At 44.1% G+C, this 18664-nt stretch overlaps 1 protein-coding gene across 6 annotated transcripts in view; it reads right to left on the bottom strand.

The window, feature by feature from the left end:
• PCBP3 (poly(rC) binding protein 3) overlaps nucleotides 1-18664 on the bottom strand; it is a 181751-nt gene that overhangs the window by 111505 nt on the left and 51582 nt on the right. For all 6 annotated transcript variants that reach the window (XM_080937603.1, XM_080937607.1, XM_080937604.1 and 3 more), the window contains exon 2: nucleotides 14221-14319. The gene's annotated coding sequence lies outside the window, so the exon portion shown is untranslated. The remainder of the gene's footprint in view (nucleotides 1-14220; nucleotides 14320-18664) is intronic.

Raw genomic sequence — 18664 nt, 5'->3', positions numbered from 1 at the left:
ACTGTAAGTGCATAAACAAACAAGCCAGTGCATACAGTGGTTGCCCTTTGCTTCAGGGTGGGAAGAAGATGGTTTAGCAGTATAAGATGAAGCGACTCGCCCAACATGCCACAGAGCAGATGCAAAGGCAAGCAGCACAGCTGGAAAAGCCGCCTTCCTCAGATGTCTTCCACAGGGAGAGTGCTTGGCCATCAGAGCAGGCCCCCGATTGGGCGTTAAAACTGCCCACTGTGACACTGCTTCCTGTGCCAATGTGCAGATGTGCAACAGGCCCACTTCCAGGGTCCTAGCTCACATCTGGCTGGCCCAAGGCTGGTATGAACCTAGACCGGTCTGGCAGTTCTGTGGTGGCCGCCCTCTCCAGCTTAGGAACCCAGCAACAGCAGAGACGAGCCGTGCACAGGAGGCTTAACTCAACTCTGCTGGCGAGCAACAGTGTACAATGGGGTAATGGCCCAAAACACCATGCTCACACCCATATAGAAGGAAGGGCACAAGCCTCTAGAAAAGCCCTCAGCCTGGACTAGGTAGACATTCCCCAGAATGCTAGGCAGTAGAAATCACAGCATGACAGTGTAGACAGTGTAGCATAAGACCTCATATGTCCCCCTGGGTACTGGGCAAGAACTGTGCCCAACATCTGGATCGTGAGCACAGTAAGAACAGTGAGGGTGAGGTGACCCCACAAACATGGAGGAGCCCAGGAGAGTGCAGTCTAGGAGCTTGAGAAAGAAAACTCTGAATGAAGGGTGTGGGGGCCAGACCTGCACAACTCAGTGGCCTGAATAAACCCATATCCCCCATATCTTTCATAATGAAAGCCAGGCCACCTGGGGTAGGGGCGAGGAACCCTCCCTTGCACTGTGGTGACTGAGATTGAGTTCTGCCCCCCTCAGAAAAAAGCAAGGGAAGAAAACATTAAAAAACTTTAATTTCATAGTTTCTCTTTCCTAAAACATTTGCTATCGACTTTTAATTTTCATTTTTCATAAAACTTTAAGCATAATGTTTTAAATTAAACAAGGCCTTTCTTGAGCAACAGTGGCACCCAGTCACTTGCCTTGCTCTTGTGACACAGATAACCTCGTGCCGAGTGTTTGTCATTGTATTTTGATAATATTAATGGGTCTGCATTGCACATTAACAGATGGTGCCCTACACTGTAACGTCCTCCTATGAAGGTGCGTGTTAACTCTCCCGAGCCCCCACCCCACTTCCTCGCCCTCAGTGGTGACTACTACTCTCCTTGCCTAGTGCTAATCCCTTCTCAGACCTCAAATATGCTTACTTCTCATTCTACACACCTGACATCATTCCTCTCCAAACCCAGGGGCCCAAATGCCTTCAGATCAGCTCGGACACCCGAGGAGCTCTGAGCCCTGGCATTCATTTCTGTGTGAGTCTCGTGCCTGTGTGTGCACATGCGCATGGTGCCTATGGAAGGCAGAAGAGAATGCCAGATCCTCCGGAGATGGAATTAGAGGTGCAGTGAATTGCCTGATATTGGTGCTGGGGACCCCTGAAAGAGCAGCAAGTGCTCTTGACTGCTGAGCAATCTCTGCAGCCCTAAGTTGGTTGGTTGGTTGGTTGGTTGGTTGGTTGGTTGGTTGGTTGGCTGGTCGGTCGGTTGGTCGGTTGGTTGGTTGGTTAGTTGGTTGGTCGGTTGGTTGACATGTTCTTGTTTGTGGATACTGGAGCTGAATTTAAATCATCACACGTGCTAGGCAAGAGCTCTACCACCGAGGTATATCTTTAGCTCCATGCAGCTGGTCAGTTGTTTCAAAGAAGAGACGGAGAAGGCAGTGACAGTGGCAGGGCTCCCTGTAAATTCGATCTGCCATTTGAGCTTGTTGGTGGGGGGGGGGGGGCTGTTTTATTTTTCATGTCAAGGGAGCTTTGAGCTGGCTGTGCTGTTGCATACCTGTAATCCCAGTAATCAGATTGATGAGGAAGGTAATGAGTTTGAGGCCAATGTATAGCAAGATGGTGTCTCCAAAAGGGGGCGGGGGAGTAGAGAGCTTGAGCCATCTAGGGTTGCTAGTGGAAGTTGGTCTGCTAGCAAACAGGTAGTATCAGGAGTCTCATGAACATATCCCTAAGCAAACAGGAGAGGGGATGTTACCAAAGGCCAGAGCAGATAGCTCTACATTGTAAGAGTAAGAAAGGCCCTTGGGGCTGGGGATGGGGTGGAGAAGTGCCTCTGTTCTTCACTGTAAGTGCAGGCTAGCCCTCAGCAGACCTGACATCTGACATCTGGTTTGATGGCAATGTGAGGAAAGGAAAGAGGAGCGACAGAGGCATGTCACTCTGCCAGGAGTGCTGCAGGGTCTGGCCAGGGTCCAGGGCATAGCCAAACCCTGACCCAAGAGACTAAAGGAGGCTAACGTGCATGGCTGTGCAGGTCTCCCCACAGCCCTGTGCTCCTCCTCCTAAATGATTCTCAATGTGCACAGCAAAGTAAAGGACTTGTGTGATGTCTGGAAGCAGAGGAGCTGGGGCAAGTCACCACCTGGGTCAGGACAAGATGGGGCCACTCAGTAGGCTCCGTGGCAAAACAAACAAACAAACAAACAAATCTACATCTGTAATAATGAAATGTATTAAAACTTTTTCCATAATTTCAAATGTTTCCAAATGTGTTATATTCTCCAAGTGATGAGTTAAAAAAAAAAAACAAACAAACAAAAAAAAACAAGCAAACTGATATTAAGAGAGAACAAAAGACCAATCTTTTAACCAAGGATTTGTTCTTTTTCTCCGTTCTCTGACATTAGTATAGGTCATAGTATAGAAAAGGGAACTCTGAGAGGGGATTAGGAGCGGCTGAGGAGCAATGGGCATCAGTCTTTTGTCTACAAAATACAGTGAGATTGCAGGCACACAACCCAGGAAGGGCCCTCCCGGGCCTCTCCAGGGAGGGCAGCGTTCATCTGGCCCAGGGGACACAGGGAAGTTCTCAGGGAATGTTGAAATGGAAACTCTGTTTCCAGAGCTGCCACTTCTAGGAAGCTTCTGCTCCACAGGAGCTCTGTTCTGGTTTGGCACACCAGCCAGGAATCCCACCGGAAGCAACTGTAGTGCCCAATCAGCATCATCCATGACAGCAGAGGCGTTCTGCTCCCAGCAGCTCAGTATCCCTAACAGCTCCCCCCTGACTCACAGTAAAGGCCACAGGCGCCCACTAAAACTCTCCTGCCTCGACCTGACTAAGGCCTTTGGAAGCTTCCAGAATCTGCCTGCTGCAGCCCGCCAGAATCCATTTGCTCCCAGTCTTGATGGCTCAGGCTGTGCAGCTCACCCCGGGCTCTCAGCCTGGCTGCTTTGTCACTAGCTTTGAGCCCACTGTGCGGAGCAGACGGCTGAGGTAACTGTGATGGATTCCAGCCCTGCATCCTGCTTGATTTCCAGCAAGGGAGGCCAGATCAAAACTCAAGGCCTCCATCTGCCAGGACAATGAATTGGCATAAAAAATATGAAGGTGTTTAGATGCCAGAGACCCACAGGCCCTCCCTGGAGGTTTCTGTGGAAATTGGATACAATTGACACCTTTATAAAGGTGCTTTTCAGGCAACGGGGACTTGTTTGGATGTCCTCTCAGAAACACGTATCATTAGCAGCACCCACTTACAAGCAGACTATGCAGCACAGAGAGAACACAGGCTCACAGCTCCTTGTTCTACATTCACCCCTCATGGTCTATTCTCACCCTGCTCCACAGATTCAAAGTCTTAGGATAACGGCACCAGACAACTACCTGGATAGCACCTCAATCTCACTTCTGCATGCCCCTGCACATAAAGCTCCCGCCGTAACATCTCCTTGCGGCTCTGTGAACACACTGGACACGCCCCCATGAGCACACTGGACACGCCCCCATGAACACACTGGACATGTCCCCAACAGCCCTTGTGCCAATTCTTCATCCACCACAGGACTCACTCTAGGGCCCTCTACAAGGCCTTCCTCAGATGCTCACAGTCAATTCTAACTACCCTGTCAGCATGGAACCACCACTGCATTCTCCTTTTCTTGTTTCCTTTATGGCCTGGCATATGATATGCAGCATTAGCTGACTGCAGCCATGTTTTGCGTCCCCCACGAGGATGTCAATGAGCTGGAGGAGTGCCGGCCTTTCCCAGGAACATCGGGCACATAAGTGAGTGAAGGAACAAAGGGAAGCATTGCCCCAGCAACTTGCTAATAAAAGCTCTCTGCATAATAGTCAGGAGTCCAGTACTACTCATGTCCCAAGTCCCCAGCCTTTCATGTCATCTCTCGTGCGAGGCTTGTGAATAAGTGACCACTCTTCTCTTATGACAGTCCAGGGAGGTCAGTGATCTGTGACTGTTGAACTCTCCACAGCCTCACAGGGCTGTTGTCAGGCCCAGCGGGGAGCTTATCTGGAAGCTCTCAACCCACTACCACAGAGTCAGATCTGGCCCCCACTTACAATCGCTGACACTAGAGTTCCTTCACTCTCTAACCCTGGGAGGGGTGGGGCCTGAAATAGCAATGCCCATTTGAAGGAGCACTATAGGGGCAGAGCTAGTAACTACTGGAGCTTTTCCAGATAGCCAGCACAAGGCAGGTGCTTCATTAATATTAACAGCTATTATTCTTGCGTAGGGTTTTCTATGAAAGACTGCTTAAAAACTTTGAAAACAATCTTTATATGCTTCAGGGTTAAAATAAAGATATCTAAATAACACAACTAAGAAATAAGGAGAGCAAGAGAAATAATTTTCCCCAGGAAAATGCCCACCTCCACCCCGATTATTTATCTAATACCTGGTAGTCAGCCCTGAGATCACATACATGCAAGTAACATTACATGGACTAATCAGAGTATTGATAGATAGAGAGAAAGGTAGAGAGATAGATGATAGATAGATAGATAGAGAGAGAGAGAGAGATGGATATGTGTATATTCTGATTAGCATATAGATGTATATATATATATATCCTAATATATATGTGTGTGTGTATATATATATATATGTGTGTGTGTGTGTGTGTCCAAATAATGTGTGTGACAACAGTTAAAGAGAAAGGGCCAGAGGGCCATAAATTTCAGAGAACAAGAGAGGAAGGCAACATGGGAAAAACTGAGGGATAGAAAGGCAAAGGGAAAATAATGTAATCATACTTTTTTTAATTTTACATATAAAGAAACTAAAGTTTTGAATCATCTCAAGATAGTGTGCAAACTGGAGTCAGGGCCACAGTTGAGGACACAGCATGAATGTGTGATGCTGTGGGCCAGTCATCCCCACTCCTACCGCTCACTCGCCATACTTCTACAAGTACCTGCGGCACCGCAAGGCTCCTGCTGGACCATTCGGTCAGATCAGCTGACTCCGGAGATGGGAAAAGAAAGGGAAGACACTGCCTCTGTTATATCATGGCTCCGTAGATAGAAGGAAAGGAATGACTCCCACTGCCCTTGTTTCTGGGCCAGTCAGAGGTTCTTTGCGTACCTTGATGTGAAGCCAGACACAGGAGCCAGCAAGCAAGACACTAGCATGACATGCAAGTGAGACCTTTAAGAAGACTTAAGAAGAATCTGGAAAGATGGCTCCATGGTTAAGAGCACTGGCTGTACTTGTAGAACACCTCAGTTCAGTTCTCAGCACCCACGTGGCAGCTAAAATCCATCTGTAAATCCAGGTCTGTGGATCTGATGCCCACAATGTAATTTACTAAAGGAACGCAGAGCCAAGATGCTAAGGACAAGAGGTAACTGTGAGCTCAGTCCTAAATACCAGCCCCTCTCAGCCACAGACAACACGTCAGAAGGTAGGGTGGGAAGCACATAAGAACGTGAAGTCAGGATAAAGGGCTGGGATGGGAATAAGTGGGAGACAGGGAAGTAAGAATAGTTAGCGTGCATTATGTACATTATGAAATTCTCAAGGAACAAATTCAATAATAAAAAGTACACCACAGTCTCCCTTCAGAAAACAGCAGGCCAGATCGTGGATCTGAGGGGGAAGGGGAGGTGGGGAGGGCAAGGAGGGAGGGAAGGAGTGAAAAATGCATTTGGGATGTAATGTATAAAGGAAGATAAATTAAAGAAAAACGAAGAGAATAAAACATGTATGTTCAGCCCAGTGAATTAATATACAGTCATCATCCATAAAATGAGCCACAGTTCAAAGTTTAGACTCCTACCAACACTGACATCTTCAAGGGACTCGCTCCTTCTCAGGCCCAGAAGCCACTCTCATACGAGCAACCTTGTACAGTACTTGTACTGACTGGTACAGTAATACAGTGGCTCGTGTTTTAGTAAACGTTTTAGGTCTCAATTATATATAGCCCAAGTAAATAAAATTAGACAATAGGTACCTTCTTTTAAAAAATACACCTCAGAATATAATAAAGAAAACATATTGAGAAGTTATACAGAAATGGTTAATACATGAAGACAATAAAGTGACCATAATAGAAGCACTGCATTCTGTTAAAAAAATATATATGGCGTATGAAATGCTAAGGAGATGCATGTGTCTAGGGATGAAATGAAAAACACACTAGATGGGATTAGCACCATATTAGATGCCACTGAAGGGGTGAGAAAAAATGGAACAATCTGCTTAGGTCCAAACTTTATAAAATGAAACAAAGATATAAAGATTCTCTTCCTAAAACTAGAGACATGTTTCAACTGAGAAGCAAAGAGCTATGAGCAAACGCGCAGATCCAAAAGAAAACAGAAAATTAAACCCATGTACATCACAATCAATTACCAAAAAGGAAAATCTTAAAAGCTTCCAGAGGGATGCTGAGCTGACTCTGCAAGTGAGGGTATTTGTCACCAAGTCTGATGACCCGAGTACAGTCCCTGGACCCACACAGTGAGAGAGAATCAACTCCCACAAGCTGTTCTCTGGCCTCCACATCAACACCAGCACACATGTGCACTGATACATATGTGCACATATATGTGCATGTCTACACATCACAAATAAGTGTGAACAGTGTATTTTTTCAAGCTACCACAAAAATAAAAGGCATTACTATTTACTTATTAACTGCTCTTGCCTAAAAACAAACAAAAAGAATAATTATAATTATAGTAGCCTTAATGCCATTTGTATATATCCATAATACCACTGTGTACTTTAAATATACATAAACAATAAATTTCATTTTAAAATAAAAAACATTATATACAAAAGGATAAACACAGACATGGTAGATGGGAGGATTTTCTAAAAGGAAAAATGCAACTCAGAAGCAAATGGAATGCTATCCCTGACTAGTGAAGGGAAAAACCATTAATGGCTAGGATGACAATGCCTTTCAAATATGAAAAATAAAAATATGAGTTTTTTCCAAACACAAGCTAAATTAATTTCCAATCCAACATGCCCTGAACTATAAACAAGAAGTCCAAAGCACAAAAGGAAACTACCAGAAGGAACTCCAGACTTAGAGAAAGACATCAGAAACAGAAAAGACATTAATATAAAAGACATAAAAGACATGTCTCTCTGTCTTCAAAGATAATAGACCATTTAAAGCAAAAATAATACTAATGTCTCATAATAATACAGAAGTAAAGGTACATGATAATTAAAACCTAGAGAGCAAGAGCAGTGAGCCGGAAATACATTACTGTAAGGGCTTATACTATGTGTGGACTAATAGTGCATTAAGATGGACTGTAATGAACTGAAGAAGAATACCATGAATGCTGTGAATAATCAATCCCTGAGTTATCTCTCAAAAAAAATAGAATAGCTAATAAGATAGTAATGGTGATGAAATTGGCCATAAACTAAAATCAACCCAAAACTGGAAGAGGGATCTAATAAAACTTCAGACTAGAAAATCCATAGCAAAATGATCAAGTTATAACAGTCATATCAAATACAAATGGTCTGATGATCTCAATTAAACTACATAGGTTTAAAAACTCAAAGTAACTGTGAGGGTAGGAAGTAGTCCAGTGATGAAGCACTTGCATAGCATGCAGGAATCCCTGGTTTGATCCCTAGCACATCCCCATGCGAGGGCTCGAGCACACACACACACACACACACACACACACACACACACACACACACAGAGAGAGAGAGAGAGAGAGAGAGAGAGAGAGAGAGAGAGAGAGAGAGAGATCATACTGAATGCTTTTTATAAGAAACGTCTTTAAATACAAACATGCACACAGGTTGATAAAATGATGGGAAAAGGTACACCATACTAACACCAATCAAAAGACAGAATGACAACATTCATATCGGGGGAAGAAAACACGTTTTGGAGACGCAAACCTTTCCAGATGTAAAGATGTTGTATTTATGAAGGGGTCAGAATTCTGATGCTCCTGGCACATAGGGAGAACTTGGGACAGTCTCATCCAGCCTCCCTGACCCACCCTCCATGTCATTCAATCTTTTGCACACACTCTGATACTCCATCTCTCAGCATCTTCCCTCCCTTATCACCGAGGCAACTCTGTAGAGTGGTACAGCCTGGGCACTAAGTCTGTTCCTCTCTTATCTTCCCTGTAGCCAACAAGCTTTTGAAAATGGAAAGGCTGCACTAGGGGTTGATAACAGGCCTCCTCGCAATCACACAGTCCCCCTGCTTGCCTGGCGGTGTCTTAGGTCTTCTCTGCATGTCCCTATACCCCAGCTGTCTTTTCACTCTTGGTGCATGTGCTAGCTAGAATGCTGCAGGATGCCACCAATGTATGCCCCAAAGTAGGAAAGTTATAGACAAGAACTCAAGGACGATACCATGGCTGTGCCATCTCAGGTGCCCTGAAGGTGTAGCACTTTTACTTTTTCTTTTGCCTCATCATTAGTCTCTGTCTGGAAATATCCTGATGAAAAACTTGTATTGTTGGTGAGTGACTCCCCAGTGCTGCGGTCTATATATAAACCCACGCCAGTGAGAGAGCCTGGCTCAGCCTGTGCCACCTGGATCCTGCCACTCCACCGATCCCCATCTCACCTTAGGCTACTTCTGCCCCAGGGCCACACACCTGGCTCCTTCCTGTCACCTGACCAAGACATCAGCTCTTCGGAAAAGTCTCCCATGACCATCCTCTAAGCAATGCCCCAAGCACAGTTTCTCTCACACTCTATCCCGCATGAGCTACTAACCTGTCCAGTGACTTCCGTTTTCTCTCACCACCTTAAGAAGAGAGCGCACAGTATCAAAGACCTCAGCTCTGTGTCCCAGGCAAAGGCCAGGACCTGGGAAACAGCTCCCAGAAGATGCTTGCTGGAAGCCAAAGACAAGTGGGGACTATCACACAAGGCAGGGCCCTGTCCAGGGACAGCAGACTGAAGAAAAATGAGGGCGGCGAGGGAGAAGTGTGTAGGGAATCCCAGGAAGTTCGAGCCTCCACATTTGATGGTGTTCTCTCGTTTTAAAAAAAATCACAGAATGAAGTAGACTTTTCAAATGAAAGGAGGAGCCATGTACCTAGTACCAGATAATTCAATTAAATGGAAGAAGAAAAAAACAATCAGAACATAAGGATCTGATCAGATGCTCTCTGTCCAGAATACAGACACCCAGGTGACAGCTGTGCTAAAGGCATCCAGGTGGCTTAAGCTGAGCCAGGTGTGGGTTTACATATACACTGCATTTACGTATGCATATACACATACATATATACTGCATTTACATATACATATACATATATATACACTGCATTTACATATACACATATATACATATATATACACTGCATTTACATATACACATACATATACACTGCATTTATGTATACATATACACACATATATACACTGCATTTACATATACACATATACCTATATACAGTGCATTTACATATACATTGCACTGGTGTGGGTGTCCATATACACCCCAGCACTGACTGACGTGAAGCCACTCACCCACAACAGAAACATTTTTCATTAGGATAGTATTTCTAAAACAGAAAGTTATAAGGCAACAGAGAAAGAAAAGTGCTACACCTTGAGGGCACTTGAGGATGGCACAGCCAGTCATGGTATCTTCCCTGAGTTCTTATCTCTAACTCTCCATTTTGGGCCACACACTGCAGCATTCCGACCAGCCCAAGCACCAAGAGTAGACACCCCTCTGGAGAGAACTGTGTCCTCTATGTCCCACCAGCCCAAAGCAGACCTGCTAACAAAGGGGATTTCTTCAAGACCCTTTGACGTCCCCTGCTCAGGGGTCCGGCCCCACACTCTACCACACCACATTCCGTACATCTAATACGCCTTTGCTATTTGCACAATTTATAGTGACGTGTAGTGTCTTCCATGGGCTTTGTGTTCATGTCATGGCAGGGTAGGACCGAGGCTCCCTCTGATGCAGTATGACCTTCTGGGGTCTCTCCCATTAGGGAGGAAAGAGCACAGTGACAAGGACAGGCCAGCACAGTAAGGGCAGTACTTGTGGACTGCCCTGTGGACAGTTTTAGGCCCAACACTCCAAAGGCCACCTTGGCGACTTGGGACTAGACGAAGTGGCCTATGGATGGACACATCTGGAAATGTGGTATTTAGGCACTCATGGGCACCATTTTTTGCTAAATATATCTGCAGCCACTGAGATCTTCCAGGCTCCCAACAAAGAGTCGCCCCCCCCCCCCCCACCAAACCAAGCAGACGCAGGAGGGCGACCTTGACTCCTGCAGATCTAGGGGCAGAGCATCTCATTACCATGCCTCCCAGAGCAGAGCAGAGTTCTGCGGTGCTGACAAGATTCAGGGGGAGGACGAGCTGGGGCTTAAAAGGGTTCCTACTGAGGGAGGACAGGCAATGGTGTTCCGACTCAATTCCCACCACAGATTCACTGGTACAAATTACCATTTCTAAATAATTAGCACTCTGGGTCTCAGAGGAACAGGAAGGAAATAGTTGGGGATGAGCTTGTTTACTCCTTCAACTCAAAAAATAGCATCATGAGGACAATGTGTGGCCATGACGCATCTGTGGAGGTGGAGGACGCAGACCTCAGAGGGCTACAGCCCGTCCCTCCATGAAGACATCCAGGCCTGAGAAATCCCTCCACAGAGAAGTTCGGTGCCTTGGCCACATCTAGGGAGGGTTTTTGTTGTTTTACTTTCCTATTAGATCCAATAGTCATACATTAGGTAAGTGTAGGCATAGGTGTATATACTCATATTTCAATGTTCTTGATTAGATGGGTGGATTTTATTTATGATGAGCCTCCAGTGATTTGCAAGGGGGCTTTTGATTTGGTGTCAGCACGCGGACTTAGGTAAGATTCTAAACTTCCTTGCCAGTACTTTCCTAGCTTTCTGAGTGGGTCACTTTCATTGCCAGACTCGGTCTCTCTGCCCACTCACCAGCACTGCCTAAAATACAAGCGCTGCATTTTCCAGACAACCTACCCCATGGCAGTCGGGGTCAGAGAAAGCAGCCATGCCGCAGTCTGCCATAGCTGGCTCCCTACAAGCAGAGCCTGCACAGACAACGGGCCACGCACTCACACCTTGCTCTCCATAAGCACGGGCCATTGTAGGATGTACGCCTGTCTTGTGTGTAGAGACCTTGGGAGTTACAGGAATACACAAGAAATACTCCCCCAACCCTCACACAGAAGTGCTGATGGCAGCATGTTTTCTAAGAAGTTTTTCATTATTATACCAGTCTTGAAACAAAAAAAAAAAAAAAAAAAATTCTAGAAAGACCAAGTTAATAGTTATATAATTATTCTTGAGCAATAAAAATATATGATCTTTCTCCTGGAGATATAAAAATGACACGTGCCCATTAAGGAAAACTTAGAAAAGTCAGAAATGTAAGAGACTGAGTAGCACTGACCAACCTCCCACAGAAACATCACAGAGCTTCCGCTTTAGAAGTCATACTGTCCTGCGCATGCGCCAGATATTCAGATGCATGGGTAACTATGTTGTATTCACTATTTTCTACACATGCCATTCCCATGTGCCAGTGTACTGGGTGTATATCTTCATGTCACGAGTCAGTTCTATGAACACTAATTGCTATCCACTGTTCCATTGTGCCACAGAAATACAGTCACTTATCTACCTAATCATCTTCTCACTCGGGGCTATTAGATTGCTGCCAATTGCTAATTATTTAAGTTCATACTAAGAGTAGTTTCTGTGCATAAACTTAGTATATCTCTGACTACAGCCTAAAGGTAAATTCAGAAGGGGGGAAATTTCAAAGTCCTTAAGTGTTTTTAAAAGGTTCTCATATACATGAACAATGGGCCCTCTGGAAACCTAGTTTCTACAGCCATCCTGGAGTGTAAGATGGAACTCTCAGGCTCTGTGTTTCACAGGCAAAACACGAGTATCACAAATCTCAAGTCAAAGGGGAGTGAGATGGTGGGCGAGTCACGCGTGTGCACTGTCTCCATGTCTGAATGACAAGGTTAGCCTCACTCTCAGCTGGCTGGTAGCTGCACTCCTATTATGAAATACAGGCTCAACACCTGACTAGGATATGCATGGCTGGGAGGAACTGACAAGGAGTGTGAGGAGTTAAAGACAGTGACACCAAAGGTCCAACAATGTAGCTGAGGACAGTGTAGACAGAAATCCAGGGATTTTCAAACTAGAATTATTTTTTAAATGAATCTAATCATAGTAACATTGGAGCTTGGATAATCATCTCTGTGGCCTCAGTATATAAAGGTCTGTGCCCAATTCTCACCAAAAGTAGTCTCAGAAATACTCACGGATGCGCCTGAGCCTGAGGTTAGACTCTAATACTATGCCTTCTCTCCACCAGGTTGAAAGGGAGGGTTACCAGTAAATAAGACGCTCTCAAATGTCTGAAGCTGCCACAAAGCTTCCATGTAAAGGATGCTCTGGCCAAGTTTTGGTTATCCCTGCATGCAAGAGTATGAGAACCCTCTGAACTCTGAAGCATCAGACCCAACTCGAGGTCTAAATAGTCTCAGAATATGCAACTACATAGTCTATCTCACCAGCTAGCTGGTCTACCATGTGCACCCTGCTCTCTAAAGATCTGAGGTACAACTTCTGGACCACTGACGTCACCTTTGTATCAAAGAGGTGATGCTGCTGTGGTCGACAAGGACAGCTGCAAGGTGATGTATGCCAGCATCTCCAAAGATCTAAATTCAGCCATCCATTTCATGATCACTCAATTTTTGCATGCCGTCAGTGCCAGTGTATTAAGAGAATAATTCACAAACAGGGACACATATTTTAGATTCGTGTGTATATTTTACCTTTTGGGTCTTAACGCACTAGGGAGTGTGCCAGGACACTCAGACACTGAGAACCTTTGCCACTCCTCACCACTCTCCTGGCAAACTGTGGGTGCTGTATCTGCTCATCACTTGCCCATTACAGGTTCGGTTTCCTTTTATGAATCAACTCTGACATGTGCTCAGTTTCATCTTACAAATCTGGCCCTCTTTAACTCCCAGATATGGTGTCATGGTTAGGGACAAAGGATTTGTCCATATGCTCTGCTTCAAGATTACAGATCTTCATGGGATTCCTAAATTCCCCAAGCTATATATAACAACTCTGGCTGTTCCCTCCCTTCTTCTCTCCCTCAGCTATGGATGGATACGTGGGCGCTTTCTCTGGCAGAGACCCATTACTTCAGCATCATCTACAGGCCCCGACCCAAGGGACAAACTGACCTTGCTCAGAGCATTGTGAATGCTCAGCTAGAAATGCTAAAGACACCACTGGTCTCCACACTCTGAATATAGATACCTGGATACCTGGCACACCCGCTCTGATAGCCTAGCCCCCCTTAGAGGAACTTGGCTCCAGCCTCTCTAGAAGCTCTCAAAGTAGCAGGCTCTCCACGGCATCTACACAGTCTTAACTACCTGAGATTCTTAGAGCATTTAACGCTGTAATCAGTAGTCCTATACTATGTTCTTTTCCAAAATGTACTAGCAAACTATACAACTCACTTACAAATATCACTTCCTTGTGAAATTTATAAGCCAGTATGATTCATTCCCATAAAACACCTTATAGTAATCATATTCTTTTTATTAATTCTTAATTCTATGCAAATCGCTAATGCCAATAGGAATGGAAGAGAATAATCGATTTCAGCGCCCTCTCTTCCATATAAACAAAGTAAACTTCTTCCCAATTACCTGTTTAAGAACTCTGGGAATAACAGGTTGGAGGAATCCAAGGGTCCTTTATTCAAGACCAACAACTAGATCGTGGTAAGAGCAGCACATGGTAAGAACGTGGTCTTAACTTACCCTATTCTCATCCCCTTCCCAGGTTCTCAGAGAGCTCAGGGTCAGGAGCCAGCAGCAGCTACTGGAAGGCAGGGCAGAAGTTCACCACAGCAAAGCCACCTACATTTGACAAGCAAGAATGGCACTCAGTAAGATAAGCAACAGTAAATATTAAGACAAATATACAAAAGGACAGAAAAACAAGACCGGAAGTTGGTGCCTTGCAAAGGCCATGGACAAACATGTTCAAAAACAAAAACAAAACTAAACGAAAGAAAAAAGAATAGACTAAAACCACTAAAATCAAGAAATAAAAGACATTAGTACTAAATGTGCAAAGATAAAAAAAACAAGGAAACACAAAGAATAATTTATATCAACAAAATAGATGAAATTAACAAATTCCTATAAACATAAACAAAAAACTAACCATAGAAAATATAAACAAACTTGAAACAAGTAAAATGATTGATTTAGGAAAAGAAAAGAATTTTTTCAGGAGAGATGACTCAGTGGTTAAGAGCACTGACTGTTCATCCAGAGGTCCCAAGTTCAATTCCCAGCAACCACATGGTGGCTCACAACTATCTGTAATGAGATCTGATGCCCTCTTCTGGTGTGTCTGAAGACAGCTACAGTGTACTTACATACAATAAATAAATATTTTTTTTTAAAAAAATCTCTACCCAAATGGCATTTTTGGTAAATTCTCCCAAGTGTTTAAACTTAAAAAAAAAAAAAAAAAAAAAGAACATCATTTCTTCCTCCACTCTTCCAACAAAGAAGCCTGAGACAAGAATAATGCCTGAGCCAAATCACAACAGAGTACTAGCAAATTAAGTCCAGAAGTACATGTTTAGGATTATTCAGCATGACAAAGTGACATTTATCCAAAATTCAAGGCTTAACATCCAGACTGTAGCCAGCATCATAGGAGTATAGTGCACGCTCCCATATCTAACCCACAACCCCATGCACATAATGCCAGTACTTGGGAGGCAGCGGTAGAGACGAGGGTTTCAGCTTCAAGGGCAGCCTTGGGTACAGAACTTAGAACTCATGCCTATGACCAAGGGATAGCTCAGTGACAGAGCAAAGCAATAAGCCACTCACACTTACACTGTTGAAACGATGACTGTATTCCCATTCATAATTCCTGTTCTTAGCCTTCCTTTTTCCTATTTTCTGTTAGCTTTCTTAATTGGAATGATAAATTTTCAACTTCTATTCTTTTTAAATTCATAACTTTAAAGGTATCAATTTCATTCTGAGTACTACATTTTCTGTCTTATTTATCCTGCTAATCACTTGGTACTAGATAATTCCATTGTGACTTATATAATTTGAATGATTTTAATTTTTTTTAAATATCAAAAACATAGGAAATCTCTCACGTGACTTCTTTGGTCAAAGAACATGGTCTGTATTTGAGATTTACTTAATGAGAAAGTATGAGATAAATTATTTTAATGTTTCATATTTCAAAGAATTATGTATTCTCTTATAGGCTATGGGGTTTGTATATGACCACATGACTGAACCTGCTATGTGTCACTAAAACCTTCAGTATTATTTTTATGTGTGGGCATGTGATCTACCAATTATTTTCAACAGAATACAATATCTCACACAATTGTATATTTATCAATTTTCCCTTCTAAGTCAGCCAATTCATCTCTATGAAGTTCAGTTATTACGTGTATATGTAAGCATTCTACACATGCTGAGGTTTTGTTATTAGATACAGTGATAGAGCACCAAGTGTTTCAGTCAGTGACAGAACACAGCAGCCCCATCAGAGAAAATGGAGCTGAGCCAGGAGAGAATTGCTTAAGCCTAGGATGTCAAGGTCAGCCTGAGAAATACAGTAAAAAATAAGTTAGGAACAGACTGAAAAGGCCCTGCTTCCCACCGGTAAGGCGGCCACTGTAACACCACAGCACACCCCTCACTTGTGCATCGTGATGCTATCGTAAACAAACCCACTGCCTCGACATTCACAGCAGCACACGGAATTGTGCACAGCACAGCATACTGCTCAGTGAGCACAGACTATGCTTGTTGCATTATACTTTTATCGTGTTCTCAATGTATACTGCTTCTAATTGTGAAAAATTAGACTATGGTAAAGAAGTTTCAAACTGGGCTTTCAGGGGGTATTCAAGAAGAAGAAACTGGTGCCATAGGAAGGGACATCTCCATGAATGTCATTTGCCTTGAAGACCTTCCAGTGGAACAAGGTGTAGAACAGTGGTCCTCAGTTGTGGGTCACACTGCTTTGGGGCTCATATATCAGATAGCTTACCTACTTACCTATGTGCATCACAAATCATAGCAGTAGCAAAATAAACAGCTATGAAGTAGCAATGAAATAATTTTATGGCCAGGGGGTCACACAACATGAGGGACAGCATTGCAGGGTTGCAGCATTAGGAAGGTTGAGGACCACTGGTCTAGAAGTAGAAGACAGTGACACTGGTGGCCATGACTGTTGAAGGCCTGGCTAATGTGAATGTCTGGGTAGTTTGTTTCAACCGCTTTTTCTTTTTTTCCCCAAAGAGCCAAGAGCTTTCTGAGTGGGAGATGAGCATACAATTACTGCTGAAGAGAGAAAAACTTTGGGAAAGTACATCAGGGAGTGTGTGCACAGACCACCACCCTCACAGGACAAGAAACACTCAGCACAGCATCCCCCTAGTCACCAAAGCAAAAGCAAGCAACCTCTGACCAAGTGGCTCTGCACACATGACACTCTGGCCATCACACAGCAGTCTCCCTCCTGAAGCTGACAAGGAAAGTCCTGAAATCTGACACTGAGCAAGGAAGAACTAGTTGGTTCTAGTTACAGCTTAGATGTAAAATGTTCCCTGTAGTGAGAATTTTGGTTTCTTTAAAAAACTCAGTTATGTTATGTGAATATGTTTAAGTTTTAATCCCAGATGTGGGATAAAAGACTGCTTCACAGCAGGTGATTATGACTTGCCTAGTGCACTAGCTGGGATGTGATTTTTGCCAGCTGCAGATAGCTTAATTCTGGGGACTCTGGAGAGGGTATAAATGGGAGTGCTCCCAAGAGAGCATGTGATGGCTGCTGCTCCTCCTGCTGCTGCATTTGTTGGTTTGCTATTGCTGGATATTCTGATGATAAAGATTGGATTTGTCCCAGAAACTCAATACCCCAATCCGCAGCAAGTAGCTTAAGGGGTCTACGTCGCCCTTTCCTTCTTTTTCTTTTTTTTTTTTTTTTTTTTTAAGATTTATTTATTTATTTATTTATTTATTTATTTATTATATATAAGTACTCTGTAGCTATTTTCAGACACACCAGAGAGGGCATCAGATCTCATTACAGATGGTTGTGAGCCACCATGTGGTTGCTGGGAACTGAACTCAGAACCTCTGGAAGAGCAGTCAATGCTCTTAACCACTGAGCCATTTCTCCACCCACCACCCCCTTTTCCTTCTAATCTTTTTCTCCTACCTAGTGTTGAAGGGCTGGGGTGAAATAAAGGTTTGAAGGGAGGTAGAGATATAAGAACCCAATAAAAACATGAACAGACCCATGGCTCCAGCTTCACATGTAGCAGAGGATGGCCTTGTTGGGCATCAATGGGAAAAGAAGCCCTTGGTCCTGAAAGCTCAATGCCCCAGTGTAGGAGAATGTCAGAGTGGGGAGGCTTGAAGGGGTAGGTGGGAGGGTGGGGAGCACCCTCATAGAAGCAGGGGGAAAGTGGATGGGATAGGGAGTTTAAGGAGGGGGAACCTGGAAAGGGATAACATTTGAAATATAAGTAAAAAATATTCAATTTTTAAAAAAGAACCCAATAAAATACACACACACACACACACACACACACACACTCACACGTGCAAGCTCACACTTTCCTACAAGTTTACAAGTTGAACATTTGGTCCCCAGCTGGCAGCATCTGAAGGAAAGGTAGAACTTTTAGAAGGTGAGACCTAGCTTTGATGAGTGGAACTCTAAGCGGGAGCGGACCTTAATAATTACATCCTAGCCCCACTTCCTGCCCTCCCATTACTTAATGTGCTTAGATATGAGGAGTCCCAGAAGAATATTCCCACCATCATATGATAGACTGTGCTCCACGATGCTTTCTGTTATTGTAATAAAACATTGAACAAAAGCAACGTGAGAAAGGAAAGGATTCATTTGGCTTATTCTTCCAGGCCACAGTCCATCGCTGAGGGACGTTCCAATGGGAGCTCAAGAGGGACTGAAGCAGAAACTGCAGAGAAATGCTGATGACTGGCTTGCTCCTAGGCTCCTAGTCAGCTGTCCTCTTAAACAACCCAGGCCTGCCTGCCTGCCAGGATGTGATGGTTTGTATATGCTTAGCCCAGGGAGTGGCACTTTTAGAGGGTGTGGCCCTGTTGAAGTAGGTGCGTCACTTTAGGCATGGGCTTTAAGACCCTCATCCTGGCTGCCTGGAAGCCAGTCTTC

The sequence above is a fragment of the Micromys minutus genome (assembly GCF_963924665.1).
Source record: "Micromys minutus genome assembly, chromosome: 25".
Taxonomy (NCBI): Eukaryota; Metazoa; Chordata; class Mammalia; order Rodentia; family Muridae; genus Micromys; species Micromys minutus.
This window is presented reverse-complemented; position numbering and strand designations above follow the sequence as displayed.